The sequence below is a fragment of the Molothrus aeneus genome, chromosome 19 (assembly GCF_037042795.1).
Source record: "Molothrus aeneus isolate 106 chromosome 19, BPBGC_Maene_1.0, whole genome shotgun sequence".
Lineage (NCBI taxonomy): Eukaryota > Metazoa > Chordata > Aves > Passeriformes > Icteridae > Molothrus > Molothrus aeneus.
The window spans coordinates 8,146,818-8,162,688 of NC_089664.1; the positions used below are offsets into that span (position 1 = coordinate 8,146,818).

General features: G+C 46.1%; 1 protein-coding gene across 2 annotated transcripts in view; it reads right to left on the reverse strand.

The window, feature by feature from the left end:
• BRD3 (bromodomain containing 3) overlaps positions 1-15,871 on the reverse strand; it is a 41,300-nt gene that overhangs the window by 23,953 nt on the left and 1,476 nt on the right. The window contains exon 1 of one of the 2 annotated variants that reach the window (XM_066562745.1): positions 8,678-8,758. The exons of the other annotated variant lie outside the window; for it this stretch is intronic. The gene's annotated coding sequence lies outside the window, so the exon portion shown is untranslated. Of the gene's footprint in view, positions 1-8,677; positions 8,759-15,871 lie in introns of those variants that run through there. 2 annotated transcript variants of the gene reach the window in all.

Sequence of the window (15,871 nt, forward strand, 5' to 3'; positions counted from 1 at the left end):
CAGCAAGAGAAATCCCACTGCACAAGGGCAGGGGGTGCAGGAGCATGGAGATCCTGCTCTCTGCCATCACGTTTCCTAAAACAGCACAAAAAGAAATTGCAACCCAACCAAAAAGAGATATCTCCATGTTTACATGAAAAATGGCCAAGGAGAGGAAAACTTTTGGTGACCTCAAATTCAAGGCTTGCTGATGGGCACAGCAGAAGACTCCACAGACTCAGTTACAATTTCTGCAGGCTGGCCAATTCTGCAAATTCAGAACTGGCACAAATGCTGTCTGCTGGATGCCTTCTTTGTTATTCCACCTCTCTCTGTTTCTGGAATTACTACCACTTTAAGCTTCACAGAGGGACAGAATCCACTCTTCCACTTCTACTCACCTCTGGTTTTGCATTCAAATCCACACTTCAAGGACAACCAGAAATACAAATCCATTTCCTCACCTGGGTTTGAACCACAGTCACCCTTTCTAAGCATCCTTCACATTAGCATCACCAACTGCTTTCAAAGTGGGAGACAAACTGTGTGACAAGCTGATGTTCCTTCAGCTTGAACCTGCTTGTAACAGGTCTCAGTGGCAAGGAATCTCTGAATTCCTGCTTGCCCAGCCATCAGAAAATGCACATGGAGCAAAAGAAAAATCTCACTTGCTGAGAGCTGTTAAGGAGAAATCACCCAGCTAAAAGTGCAGGAGCAACAGGTCCATCCTGGACACAGCACCCCAGTGATAAGCAGCAGGCTGAGGCTGTTAATCATTTCAGAACTGGATGATAATGCTGAATAGTCTTAACCTGATACTCAGTGGCTCCAGCAGAAGTCAGCCTGGGGCTGCTTCTGCTTGTATTCCTTCAGGAAACAAAATTGGTGGATAGAAACAGATATAAATACTGCCAAGCAGCTAAAGTGCAAGAGGAAACAGGCAGCTAACCTGCTCCCTCTGGGAGAAAACAAAACATAGAGAAAGGCAAGGGAAAGGAGGGATGAACAGAGTGAGGAGACAGAAGTGAAAGTTCCCTGTTTCATGCAGTTTAAAAATGTGATTGACCACAGGCTGCTGTTAAATGCTGGATCACACTCAGACTACTCTTCTGAACTACAGGCTAAAGCATCATAGCCCATCTCCTTCAGGGCTCTGCCTCCATATCTGATTCCCCATATCTCCCCTATTCCTTTACAGCCTCTCTTCTCCAACAGTGACACTCCTGACCATTCATCCCATGACTCCAGCAAACCAATTTCAGGTCAACACACTGTATTTCAGATAAACTATTAAAAAAACAACCAAACTAACTGAAATGAGAACAAAAAAACCCACAACACTCTGGCCCTGCCCCAAGTTTCAGCCAAAGCATGCACAGCAGCAGCATTTAGGTACAGCCAGTAAAGCAGAACGTGGCAACACCCATACAGGATCCAGAACTCCTAATGGGATTATTTTACATCTACACCCTCATTTTCTGCTTTTTAAAGGATGTGATGTGCACAGTTAAACATTTGAGTCCTGAAAAAGTCAGCCCTTCCTCTTTTTAATCAGCCTATGGTGCTCTGTGTACTTTTAGAGCACAAGGAAAGCCTCAAACTCCCTCTGTTTGATTCAGCATACAGTGAATAAAGGACACAGAGCCTTTCCACAACAGGTTTTGTCATGATTGTTTCTTTCTCTGCACTTTGATTTCCAAAAAGAGAGATTATTGGACAGAAAGCTTTTTGAAGAAAATTCTAAAAAAAGGAAAAGAAAAAGCCACAAGAGCTCAACTACTTCCCTGCTGGGTAGAGCATCTCTGAGCATCTGCTGTACCTGCACAGAATTACAAAAACTCCTGCTACAAGCCAGCCTGCTGACAGGTCTGACACCCCAGGCTGCAGGCTGGTTATCCCCCACTTGGAAAATGGGGATATCAATATTTCCACTGCCATCTGCAATTAAAGTCATTAGCCTTTTCCCACACATTTATAGATTAATCCCTTCTCAGTGGTATGGTTGCACCGATTTTAAAGAAAGGGAAAAAAAAAAAAGAATCAAGAGCACAAAGGAACTTGTATTTACAGGGTGTTCAAATACCATCACTGGAGTTTCTGGAAACAACTTCTTGACTAAGTACAACACTCCTTGTCATTGGAAGAAAGTGCAAAGCTAAAACTGCCATCTGCTTTATCCCTTTGCCCACATTGCAGCACTCTTTGAAAACATTTCTAAAAGATAAACCACAACACCCAAAAGGTCTTTAGTGGCACCTGTTAGGGAGGGGGGGTTAGATACAGTCAAATTGCACTTCCAGCTGAGTTTTAAAGAGGCTACAGAAACAGGAAGATCACCTCCTCTTTACAAAACTAAGTACAGAAAGTACTCTGAGCAAAGTATAAAATACAGAGCCCTTGCAAATAGCACTTAATTCGCCTGTATTACCTATTTAAAGGGTTGTTTCCTGCTCTGTGCAGCTAAGAACCTACACTGCAGTTCTCCCTTACACCACCAGTTCTGCAAGGCCATATATCAGCATTATTAATATGATTTACAAGTGCTACAGATGTTCTCCTTAGGGGCAGCTCCATGCAAACATAGACAGACTTCTAATAAACAGACCCAGATCCATCTGTTAACTTGTTTGAAGCATTTCACTGTACAGAGCAGAACCAAAGTGATTCATTAGAGAAAATATCTTCATCCACAACCTCCCCTGTACACTTCTTGCGCTCCAACACTTTCTCCTACTTAACTTTTAAATTTGTTTTTTATGTATTTAAATGATTAAAGTTACTATTTTGAAATAGAACAGACTCATTTCAGGACAAAAAGCATCACAAGTGTAGTAAAAATGGATGAGCTGCCACTGGTTTAAATCATGCTCTGGGTTTACAACTACAGTACTGCACCTTTCCCATGCAAAGTCCACCTAAAATCAATACACAACAATCAAGTCAGTTTAAGGGGATGAAGGATGAAATGAAAGGGATTGAATTACCATGACATGAATATACTGCTCGTTAGCTGAGCCACAGTAACGTTAGAGCTGCTAATGGGGCAGGGTAAGAGCCCCCACACACCCGGGGAATTACTGCAGCTCTGCAGGCAGAGCAAGCACTTGTTACAGCAGCCACCCTCCCATTTAAGACCACCACTCATCCCCTGTGCACACTCCCACCAGCCTGGCTTTATCTGTTTCCAAAGCAATTGAAGTGCCCTGTGTTTGAACAAGCACATTGTCCCAGAATAACTCCGTGTGTTAACTTAAAGCAAACACAGCCACACAAGCACAAAAGGCTCTATGGGCTCTACTACTTCCGATGAAAAGTGATTTTGCTAAGGTTGGGTAGATCCATAAACTTGCTCAGCTATGCAAGGAAGTTCCAGGTCAGCTGAGGTGTGAACAAACTGTGGTAGTTAAGCTGCTGTCGCTCCCTTAGAGAGCATCAAAGCACTTTGTGAGCTTGAACTAAATCCCCAAACGGTCTGCAAAAAAAGGGAAAATTTGGATCTTAAAGTTCCCCCTCCCTATGCAGGGAGCAGAGGCTGCTGATTCAGGAAAAGGGGGGAAGGTGCTCCCTACTGCCTCAGAGCCGCAGGGAACAGTGCTGAGGGCAGATGGACAGAAGGACACAGCCTGCCCAGCACAGCTCCTGCTGAGAGCACCCACGGCTTAGAGCACACAAGCCCTAAGCTGCTCAGAGCTCCTGCATATGGATGAAGCTCAAGTCCAAGGAAATATGACCACGGCAGTGTGGACACAAGTATCCCAACTGATTCCCATGTGGCTTGTTCCTGCCCAGGAAAGGAACACGCTTGCAGCACACTGGCTGATCCATAATACTCCCACTCACTCAGGCAAGCTCCAGGGGAAACTCGGAGGAACATTCCTGCTCTCTTCATTGAAGTGCTGCACTTCAACATTATTTCACAGACCTCAAGCACGACTGTAGCAGCAACAGAAAAGCTGTAAAAAGCAGTGCTTTCCAGGAAGGAACAGCAAAAAGCAATGCTTTCCAGGAAGGAACAGCATTCTCCACTAAACTCAGACAATTCTTACACATGTGCTCCATTTACCACTTTCACTACAGCTCAAAGCACAGCACAGCTCCTAAACCAGCCCTGGTAAGCAAAAAGGCAGCTACATCCTACAGCCCCTCCCAGCAAAAAGCTCTGGACTGCAAACTCTGCACTTGCTTATAGCCAAAGCAATGGAGCAGGGCAGTTTTAGAAAACAGATTTATCTCAGCATGCCCATATCGATGGGTTTTGAGAAAGGGAGATCCCCAACCAGGCACCCTCTGTGATGTTACACAAGGATGAGCTGAGCAGTTCAAAAGACAGCAGCAGAAGGAGAAATGTGCATTCTCTTCAATCCAAGCAGGGTTTGGTTACTGCAGGAGACACAGTCACAATGAAGAACATCTCAGCCTGTACATCTGTGCCAGTGCATGCTCTGCATGGATGGCAGTGCAGCTGTGGCAGGAAAGCTCTCCAAGTGTACACTTCAAGAGTGGAACAGCAATCCTTTCCTGCCCCTGCTTCTCTCTCTTTAAAGGAAAGGCAGGAGCAAACAGGATTATTCCCAAAGCAGACCAGTGTCAATCACACCCGAGTCTAAATCTCAAGGTTTGACAGTAAATGGGATCAGTGCAGACAGGGAAATTTCTTCCAGATCTGTCCCTCAAGCACAGAAATTTCACCTCAGGTTGTTTTTGCTACACCTGTTGCAATTTTCGTGGAGAGGAGAAAACCCTGCTCCCAGGAAAGAAGAAAAACAAACTCCTCTGACCAGGTCATCCATGCTGCTGAAACCCTTCCAAATATGACAACACCTGCTGAAAAGAGACCAAGGTGCATAAGGAACCCAAAATAGAGGCGAGTAGTTTCTTCAGTCAGTATCTAATCAAGAAGAAGGGAAAAGGACTACTAGAAAACACAGCACATTACAGAGAATTTCTGCACTGCTCTCCAGAAGAATTTACATCCTTCCAACACCAGCTTTAGCAACAAGTGGGTTAAAGAGTTTGTGTGCACAGAAAGTTTTTCACCTCCAACAAGCACTAATGATTGACAAAACAGCCCTGATGTTGCAGTAAGATCCTGTCGAATGAAAAGCTGGAGATGCACAGACCCTTCCAAAATGTCCTGACAGCTCACTGAGCAGCACAGCACACAATGGCTCCCTCCCAACTCCCACAACTCCCCTGCTTGCAACAGGGTTCTGGGCTACTACTAAAGAATAATGTGGCAAATTGAAATAAGACAAAGCCAAACCCAAAAAAAAAACAAAAAACCCCAACACCACGTACAAAACAAAACATATGGCTCATGGTAATGATTGGGAACCCACTGAGGATTAATGAATTTTGCAAATTAGCAAAGAAGGAGCAACCAGGATTAAAGAGAAACAATCAACAACACTGAGATGCAAAACACTCTCTGTTCATTTATTTAGCAAAGTGTAGCTCTGCCTGTGCTGAAAGCACCTGATAGCTTACCAAAGAAGACAGAGTAATATATTTTGTAAAAGTAATTAAGTCTTTGAAATATGAGGCCTCAGTACATCACTCAGCTGCTGCCGAGGAGAGGGATTTGACTCCCAAGTTGTTTGTGCTGTCAACAAGAGAGATCAGGCTCCCAGATTACTCCCGGGAGGAGGAGTGAGATTCTAGGAGTGCAGCAGGGCTTGGCTGGAAACCCACACCCCACTGCACAAGTGCCTCCCCTCCAAGGGAAATGGTAAATATTAAACAGCATCGTTCAGAACATGCAGCAGGTAAAAGATGTGCCTGGGAAAACTTTGGGAAGGCCCAGCCCAGCGTGTGCACTGCCTTCAGCCTCACAGGGAGAGACCCTCAGCTCAGGCAGGCTGCACCCCTGGCCTGCAAGTGAGGTTTGAGGAGACCAAAAACCCCCGCTAGACTCACTCCACCTTAAGAGGTGAGTTTTAAACACACAGTTCTTAACTCAGCAAAGAGGCCTCTTGCAAGACTATGAAGAGCTGTGATTTCAGTCACTGCACACAGCAGTGCAAAGACACTAGCAGCTACGAAGCCCACAGAAACATTTGCATTTGCAGACACTGACTAAAAACAAAATCAGCCTTCTTTAAAGACAGACAGTGCAAGGGCAAGGCTGCCCAGCACGCTTACTGAGCTGGAACTCAGACTGCAACATGCTTCTCTTCTAAATACTTATTAAATGACAAGAACTAAAGTTTTTGTAAGCACTTTGGTGCTTATATGACACCAGTTTTATTTCCAGAAGCCTAGTTTTTATTTGAAGATAACAGAACAAACACTCCAGAGGCAGCTTTGAAAACACCCCTCAGACACTTCACATTGCACGTGCATTCTTTCTTAACTTAAACCCTCCATGCATAGGTCACTACAACTAAAAAGCCTTTCAGTGCAACAGCCACTGTCTCAGCACTGAAGAGACAATATTGCAATCAAGCTTATGCTGAAGATTGTACAAGACTGTTACCCCCTGCCCAACCCTTTTATTAAACATTGTCTCAAAACACTAAATAAGCATAAGTATTTTTATCCAGTGCAGACTAAAGAAATATACAATCTTAGCATTTCTTCTTTCCAAAAAGGAAGGCTTTGAGGTCTGGAGTTACTCTGTTTCAGCAGGAGCCTCCCAGGGTATTATTAAAAACTCCCCAAACTTCTGTGCTAAAAAAAATGAGACAGCCAGCAGTCTGCCAGTGCTGTGATCTGCAGATCAGGAGGCAGGACCTGCATTCACAGAACACTCAAGCAGTTAGGGAGTTGTAAGCAATACAGATCATGGCTTTTTCTGCTTGTAAAGCAACCAAACTGCTTTAAGGACTTCTTGTTTGTTTTGATCGATGCATATTTATTCTGCACTTGTCACCCAGATCCTGCAGCACATATGGTAGTCACCAAGTCCCCTCTAATACCTTGGCTTAGCACTGTGTGAATTAAACAGTTTCAGCTTTAAAACTAAACTTCCAGTTTCATGTAGACACGCCCCCAGCACACTCACACTGTACACATTAAAAAATTAATAAGCATATTAAAAACGTGCTTCTCTATTCCCAGCAAGGAACAGCAGGTGTGCTTTGCTAATTATGTCAGTTCCTAACCTGCTATTATTTACCAGTGTCAGGGAACTTAAGATGTAACCAAAAAAAAAAAAAAAAAGGGCAAACAAACAAAACAACCCCAAAACCTACATATAAAAGTTTGAAATATTAGTGAAGCCAGCACATTTGCTCATCCAAACAAGTTTATTTTAGTAACTTTTGGCTCCTGAAGAAATTAACAGAAAGGAACATCCACACTCCGGGACTGTCACAGAACCTGACAGAACACATTCTCCACGTTGTCAAAAGTCAATTGTGGAGGAAAACACGTTCTGAATTAACACCCTGCGAGACCCAACCACGTAAAGACGCACACAGACCCGCGACCTGAACACTACAGCTTTGTTTGAAAGTGAAACCAAGCAGGCTACAAATAATGCTCTATCCCCAGCGCCCAGGGAGGTGCCAAACCCAAACAAGAAGTATAAACGGAGGAGAAGGACGGCTGAGTTTTGAAGTTTTACATTTTATTATCGGTAGCATTATTTATAGCGTGACACTTCTATATATAAATCTGCGATCTGCGTTTCTTTTTACACCTAGAAAGCATATCAAGTTTAAGCAGCGAACCCTTGGATTTCCATTTATTTGCGAAAGTTTGGTAAACACCGGATATTTACACGAACGGAGCAGCTGGGTACACACACACACACACAAATAAATGCATGCGGACACGGACAACACGCGAAAGGCGCACTTTCCAGCCCATCATCCGCTGCCTGCTCAGACCTTTTTCCAGCTCCCAAGCCAGCGGGGAAATGGCCGGAGCAGGCGGGCGCTGGCCCAGGGCTGGGGCCGCCCCGGGCTCCGCTCCGCGCCCGACACAAACGCGGACCCGGGACCCGCGCACCGGCGGCACCGGGGGCTGGAGCCTGCCTAGTCCCCCCCCTTCCTCCGCGCTATTTTTTAAATGTTCTTTTTTTCTTTTTTTTTTTCCTCCTCCTCTTCCCTCCCTCTTTTTTTTTTCCCCCCCTCTTTCTTTTTTCCTTGTTTTCAAGAGCGCCTGCAGCCCTCCTTTTCTTCGCCCCTAATTTTCCCCTTCAAAAGATGGCGGGCAGAGAGAGCGAGCGAGGGAAAGAGCGAGCGAGAGAGGGGGAAGAAGAAGAAAAACCAAAAAAAAAAAAAAAAAAAGAGAAGAGAAAGAAAGCAAAGCAAGCCCGTCCTGCGTTGGGGCGCGGGGCTCGGCGGGGCCGCGGCTGCGGCGTCTTCGGGCGCTCGGCGAGAAGGGGAGGGGGAGCAGAAGATGGAGAAGAAGCGGCAGAAGAAGAAGAAGAAAAGGGTGGGCAGGAGCGGCGGGGCCGGGAGGAAATCAATGGCCAGGCTGCAGCCAGCCCCGCCGCGCTTTGTTACAATTGTGGCGGCGCACAAAGGCTGCGGGGCCGCGGGGAGCGACGCGGGGCTCTCGCAACAAGAAGGAGCAGAAGAGAGGAGGGGAAAAAAAAAATAAAAAAAAAATTCAGCATTGGCCTTTCCCAAGTGGGTTTTGCTTTCCTCCCCCTTCTTCCCCGGCCCCCCTCCCTCCAGAAACCATGGCCCAGTGCTAGCAATGCACACCCAAGCATCTAACAAATAAAGGGAAAGATTAAATAGATTACTTTGCCCCGGCAGCTCCAGCAACGTTTGCCTTACAGTCCCTCCAGTTGCTCTTCTTTTTATCCTCGGCAAGGCAGTATAATAGATGCGCTACAGCGCCCGAGCGCTCATGCGCCGGGGCGCAAGGCCATGTGGGCACCGTAGTCCCGGGCTCGGCCGGGTGAGAAGCGGCGGCCGCATCCCGCACTACAAGTCCCAGAAGCCGGCGGGTCCCCCCCGGCCCCCCCTTGTCCTCCCCGGAGCGGCGGGCAGGGGACGGGAACGGCAGGGGTGATGCCCCGGTCAGCGGGCGCCGGGGCCGCCCAACGCCGTGGCCCCGGCGGGGGAAGCGCCCGGCGGGGCCGGGCCAGGGGAGAGCGCGGCGCGGAGCCGCGCGGAGCTGGCGGCGGGCGGGTGTCCCCCGGGCAGACATGGCCGGGGAAAATCCCGGCTTCCCCCGGCCGCCCGCGTCGCGCCTCCCGAGCTACGAGCAGAGCCTGAAAAGTGCGCCTGGAAACGCGCGTGGGACCCACGCGTGCTGCGGGAGGCCGAGCTGGAATCGCAACTGCTCTCGCCCCCCTCTCCCCCCTTTTTTTTTTTTTTTTTTTTTTGTTGTGTTGTTTTGTTTGTTTTTTTTTTTTAATCGCGGTTTGCATTGGGTAATGCGCTCTCGCAGGTATTACGCAACAACTAATACGAGCTGCAATAAAAATAGCCCGCCGCCGATGCACGCTGGAGTAGAGAGCGGCCAAAAAAAAATCCATCAAGGAAACCCACAGCCCGATGTAGTTTGCACTGGTTGGTGCATTTCATAACATGTCAACTGCTGAAAACAACAGAAATTAATCTAACGTATACAATAAAAACAATGTGAATTTCACCAGCACACCACCATAAAAGCATCAACAAACATCAGCGCTGTTAAAAACACTTCCAAGCAACAGACACACACAGCCCATGTCCTAAAGCAAATCCACAACTGCAAACAGAAGTTAAAACAAAACAAAAAAAAATGTTATAAGCCAAAATATGACTGAATTGCTGCAGAAAAAAAAATATAATAGAGCTGTTGGAAAATAAATGAGGGGAACATCTGAGTGCCAATATGGAATAAGGCAGAGTGAGGGGATTTCTCTGTGGACACGTGTGCCAGCAGAGGCTGCCACGCTGCTGGTTCAGACAGCCACATGCTGATGCCAATTAATAAGTCACTTTATTGTAACCATAAGGTGAAGGCAGTTTTACTAAAAGACCTTATTTCCAGAAGATTATCTTTAGAAAAACACAACCAATGGGACTGAAATTTCTCCAGAGGTATGATATAATCAGAAAGATTGTACAGGCTTAAGAGAATTCCATTTAGCCAGGCTTGCAGCTGCCTCAGGATGGAACCAATATTGTGCACATGCCTTAGCCAAACTTCCCTAAAAAAGGGATTTTTGGCACTCAACTTCAAGGCTTGTGCAAATTCAGGAACCAGAAACTTGCTCACAACTCTACCACTCTTGGATAGATTTACTAAGGCAGCATTTGGTATCTCTGCATCAACAGCCAAACCCCACTCTGGGTCAGTGTGTGACCTGGGCTTCCTTCCTGCCAGCTGACCCTTTTGACTTGACCACCAGGTACCTCAAAGTCACCTCCCCACCCAGTGCACGTGGTCTCTGCAGGAGCACAAAGCATGCAAACAGTAAGAAAAAATTACATTCTGGCTCTACTTTTAAGGAGAACCACCACACTTCACGAGCTAGTGTTCACAAGCCTGATTGCCAAAAAGAGAGGAAATTCCTTTGAAACACCACCTGAACTCTGCCCTGCCCACAAGTGTCCTGAAGTCCAGATACCTGGGAGTAGGGGGAAGGACTTTGAGCATTTTTTACCGTTGTTCTGCTCTAAGCCCATTTTTAAGGCAATCTGAAAGACCACAAGTGTATCAAAGCATTGGAAAGCTGAAGGGAGCCAGGGCAGTTCTTTTGGCTGCACTGTCCTGCTCCAGGATATCCCTGATCCCATGGGGATAACCAGAGTAGGAATTCCTGAATGCCATAACATACACAGACACCAAATCATGAGCATGACCAAAGAGCCCCTAAATGAAAACTGCTGCAGCTCTAGGCATGGGGGCTGGGAAGAGTTGGCAGCTGAAGCTTTCCAAGGGAGGGGGCAGGGAGAAATGGGCTGAGCATTCATTATGAACACTTGGAAAAATGGACTCCATGCACTCTAACGACTCCTTTTCAGCTAAATCATAATCTGAAAGCTTGGGTTTTAAAAGTATTTATATTTTAGTTTAAGACAAACTCCTGCAACAAAAGAAGTGTTGGCTGCAATGTGAGACTTGGCAGAGCCACAAGGAACTGAACAGGGGTCTCCTAATGCAAAGTGTTCAGCAACCCCAGCAACAGACACAGAGCACAACAGCAGAGCAAAGAGAAATTGGGGAGTGCAAGCAGAAAGGCAGAGGCAAGAGAAGCCAGAGAGCAGAAACTCTGTGTGAGCATTAAACTCTCCAAGCTAGCAGGGCACTCACCTCACAGTGCATGTGCACAAGTTCAGTATTGGAGCTTGATCATCACTGCAAATCCACTGTCAGGAGCACAATGATGAAGGGTGCATCAAAACTGCAACCCAAAAGGAGTCTCCAATTACACCTTATCTGCCTTATCTCACCCAGGGTGGGTGTAAGAGAGTTTCATCCCAAATTGTCACGTTCATTATGCAGCAGGCTGAGCAGGCAAAACAATTCACGTGGGAAAGTGTCCCCAGAGATTTCACCACTATCAGCTTTCAACCTGGAACACAGCAGTCACTCACACACCTACCTGTAGGTCTGCAGACTTGTGCTTGAAGAACCCTGCTGCATCCTCCAAGGGATTAGGAAAGCAAACATATTTTGGGATCCCTAAAGCCTTCTTTATGCAAGGCAGTGAGTTTAGATAATGGTTTAGCCAAACAGGCACAGGCTGACTCAGTTTGAATAAGCCCCTTAGGAGGTACAGTGAAATCAAATCAGAACAATTTAAACTCAAGTTACTAAAGCCAAAGTAAAAGCACTTCAACCGAGGAAGGGTTGTAATCTTTAAATTAAATTCTGAACTGATTTTGTCACACAGTTTCATGCACAAGATGTAGCAGGCTGCCTCTTCTGAGACACCTTAACACCAGCTTTTCCATAAAATAGAAACCTACAGCAGCAGCTTTTTATTTCCTCCTGCTCCCCAAGCTCAAAGGAGCATCTTAGATTCACCCAAAGCTTCTCAATTGGCCTCTGTGGTCTTTTATGCTGCACCTCCAGTTACCCAATTAGTGTCTTGTTAATGAACACCTGCCATGTATTTATTCCTGGCTGTTACAGTACTTTTAACCTGTAATGCCCAGTGGTACCTACATCCTTCTCAGAAGCTTTGTGCACAGGCTTCAACAAGAAAAATATTATTTGTGCAAAACCAGAGTGGTTTTCAGGGCTGTTAAACACTGGCACTTTTTGCCTCTCTGCTCATGGAGTGTTGAGTGTTTTGAAACCAAGAGGGGATGGAAGCAGAAAAGGAGATACTTTGTGGGACAGATGAGTTTTGTGAGGATGGATCACACTCAGTGCCTTGTGTGACTGCACCCAGGAGTATTTAGCAGGAGTCAGGGACTGCTGGGAACACCAATTTTTCTGATCTTTGCCATAGGTACTTCCTGCAAGCTTCTGATTTTCACCTGTGCCTGTTCCACTATCACAACCACAGATTCCCACTGCAAGGGGAGATTACATGACTCAGATCACTCCAGTGTCAGGCAGAAGGGTGTTGAACACAAGGGGATAAATGCTCTTATTACAACAGAGAGTCATCTTTTCCAATGATCATCTTCAGTGTAGTGGCAGGATTTCCTCGATTGAGTAAGTGTTATTCAGTAAGTTCAGGATGACAGGATTAGGGCAGAGGTTTGAAACAATAATTGCAGTTTGTTCTTCTGTGGTACCTTTCATCTGTGGAATTCACAACAATGCAATAATCCTCCTAACAGCTTTTGTAAGTAAGGAAATATTATGACTCCTGTTTTTCAGCTGAGGAAGCTGAGAGGGAATATGATGATGCAGAGAATCATGGGCAGAGGCAGAATTGGGACTCAGCTCCTCTGACTCATTCTTTGTAGTTCTGAGAGCCTGGACACACCAGTTGGTGAGGCCACCCTGGCTCCTCACTCCCAGGAATGTCAGTGCCTGCAGGGCTTTGGATCTTCAGTGTTCCCTCTTCATCTGGAGAGGGGTGAGCAGAGCCCCCAGACTGGGAAGCCAAGATCCAGGATGTTCTCAAGCCCCAGAAGGCACAGGAATGTGCTGTTTCAAGGGAAGACAGGAAAGAATTGAGCAATCCAAGACCTAAAGGATCTTTTATATGTTCACGTGCAAAGAGGAGTTTTGATTGTGATCTGAATGGTGCTCTGGAGTCAGACAATATCCAGTGGAGGGTCCAGAGGAGATTAAATAAAGTTCCTCCAGATTGGAAGTTCCCAATCCAGTGAAGCAGAGATGAAGTGCTTCCACTGCAATGGACAGGAAGGGCATGAAGAGCCCACAAAATCTCCTGTCTGACTATGATGTGTCTTACCAGGAGGGAGCAAAAAGCTTTATTTGGAGGAGCTGGACACTGGGATACAGTGGGCTAAGATTTATATGTAAGGAAAGAGGCAGAGCAAAGGCCTAAGCTGTTGTGAGAGAGAAGGACATGAGCACAGAATTTGGGAATGGAAAAGAAACTGCCCAGCCAACATAGCTACATATCTTTGGCCATAGTTAAAAATGTTCCTTTGGAAATTACCTGCATCTGAATGGTTTTGTTGGATGTTCAGTGTGATGTGGAGACCCAGCACCTGCTGTGAACACAGTGTTTGCACAGGTGAGCAAGGCTATGAATGATGTGTGTTACTGAGCTGGCAGTTTAAACCAACAGACACTGGAACATGCCAGAGCCCTAAAGGATTCCTCTGTGTTTCCTTACTTTTCCTCCTGCCCCCTCACAAAGACTGGAGAGAATGGCAGAGAGATCCTCTAACAGTAACACCTTCAAACATCTTGATCTGTAAATGACAATGAGTAATAAATAGATTTCACTAAAACTATTTCAGGGGTGTGAGTGGATAGCATTGAACTGTCCCCTTGCTGTGGCTGCAGCCAAAGAACAAAGCTCCCGATTGACACAAGTGCTGAGAACCTGCTGCTCCAGTTGAAGTGCCTGGGAGAGGCAGGCTGTCATCACGTCTGGCAGCCAGAGCCTGTGTGACTCAGAGAGCCTGGGCTCTCAAATCAGCAGCCTCTGTGCATGAACTTGGCTGGGGCTGCCACTGGGGGGGATTTGTGCTGAATGAATAGCACATTGCAGGACTCCCAACCTCTTCAAAATCATGTTTCTTACCAGGTCTTTACTAACAAGGGTTTGATACATGCAGTGTTCAATGATCTTACACTGAAATGAGTTCTTCAACTTCTTCCAGGCCCCTCATGCCTGGATTAAGTGTTTGTACACATCCCTCCCAAGGCAGGAAGATTCCAATCCTACCTGCTCTCCACTGGGCTAAGATTTCCTAGCTTTAAATGAACAAATGTTGGCAATGATGCAAGCAAGGCTTAGAGTGTAGTGGGGGAGGTAGAAATATCATCCTGCAAAAGGTTCAGTGTTTGTTTTTAAATCCCAGAAGAAACATATGAATGTGATGTATCTGGGATTTAGGGGAAAGAAAAAAGCAGAGCAGAATGTCAGGAACCACCCAGAAACAGCTCTGTGTCAGGGATCAGCTGCTCTTTAGAAGCCTAAAAGATGCAGCAGGTCTCTCCTGAGTTCTTCCTCCCTGTTTCTGGAGCAGAGTGTAACACACAGTGAGTCTGTTCTGCACTTCCTCTGTCTGCTGAGGGGCCCAAGCAAATAAAAATGCAAGCTGAGATTGCTAATTGTGCCAAAACATAAACATGGGCTCACACAGCTTGTGTGATTACTCACCACTACAAACCTAAGCACGAGCTGGTTTGCAGCAGGCAGGTCTAAAGAACAGGTCCAGGCTGTAGTGAAGTTCCTGGGAGCTTTTCCACAAACAATAACGTCCTTTGGATCAGCTCTGGGTTAGCTCTGGCCTCAGTGCAACCTGGGACAAAATCACCCACATTGGTCACAGCAGGAGCCACGGCCTCAGCTCCTGACACCCTGGAAATCACCCAAAGGGAGCCCAGTAACACTGGGAGCAGCCACTTCCTTCCAATCTGAGCCATTTTCCTCTCCCTTTCACCACCATGGGAAGCTGCTCTCCCACAAACACCTCGGACAGGTGTCTTTTCCAGTGCACTTGGCACATGCCCAGATTCAGGCTGTTTGCAAGCAAAGGGAATGAAAGATTTGGTGAGGGAGAAGCCTGCCAAGCCCCATGCTTTTCCAGAGTTTGGACAGATGTCACATCCTGCTGATCCCAGCTGTGGAAGCCTGGCCAGGGGAGCAAGAAAGACCCACACAGATGATTCGTAACCATCAAGTGAAATTGAATCCAAATTTCTGTCTGTGCAGAGCCCTGCGGATGTTCTGCAGTCCCAAAGAAATGCCCCTGCTCATGCTGTTTCTGAAAGCTCCATGCTATCAAAAACCCTGCCTGACATGGTATCAGGTACTTGGCCAAATGGAATTTATCATACTTTAAACTAGTTTAAAAAACCATCCAGGACACTTAGAGGCTAAGGGGTTGTTTAGAATTACACTTAATTTGTAGTCAAGGCTACATTTTTCAGGTTCCAGAGAGGTACTATTCAGAGCATATAAGAATTTTTATACATGCACATATATGTGTTTTCTACACATATATAAACATATTATATGTATTTTCTACATAAATAGAAAAATATCAGGCAAAAATTCCCAAAGCAGGCACTGAGAGGCAAAATACAAACTTATCTCCAACATGAAAGAAACAAAAAACACCCTGCCACAAGGAAGTTCTATAAATAGCATTATACTGCTGATTTGCATTCTCCCATTTTATTTCATATTGTTTAAAAGACTGAAAACATTAAGCCAAAGCCATCTGGAAGAATCAGCACCAGGGATTTAACTGCATTTGTTCCCTAATATTGTTCAGGGGACTGTGCAGCTCTTCTGTGTTGTTTTACCTCCCTGAGTTTAGAGGGCAGGGCTAATTCTCCAGATTTCTGCTGCAGGATTCCAGGCTGGAGGAGAAGGGCCTTGGCTTCA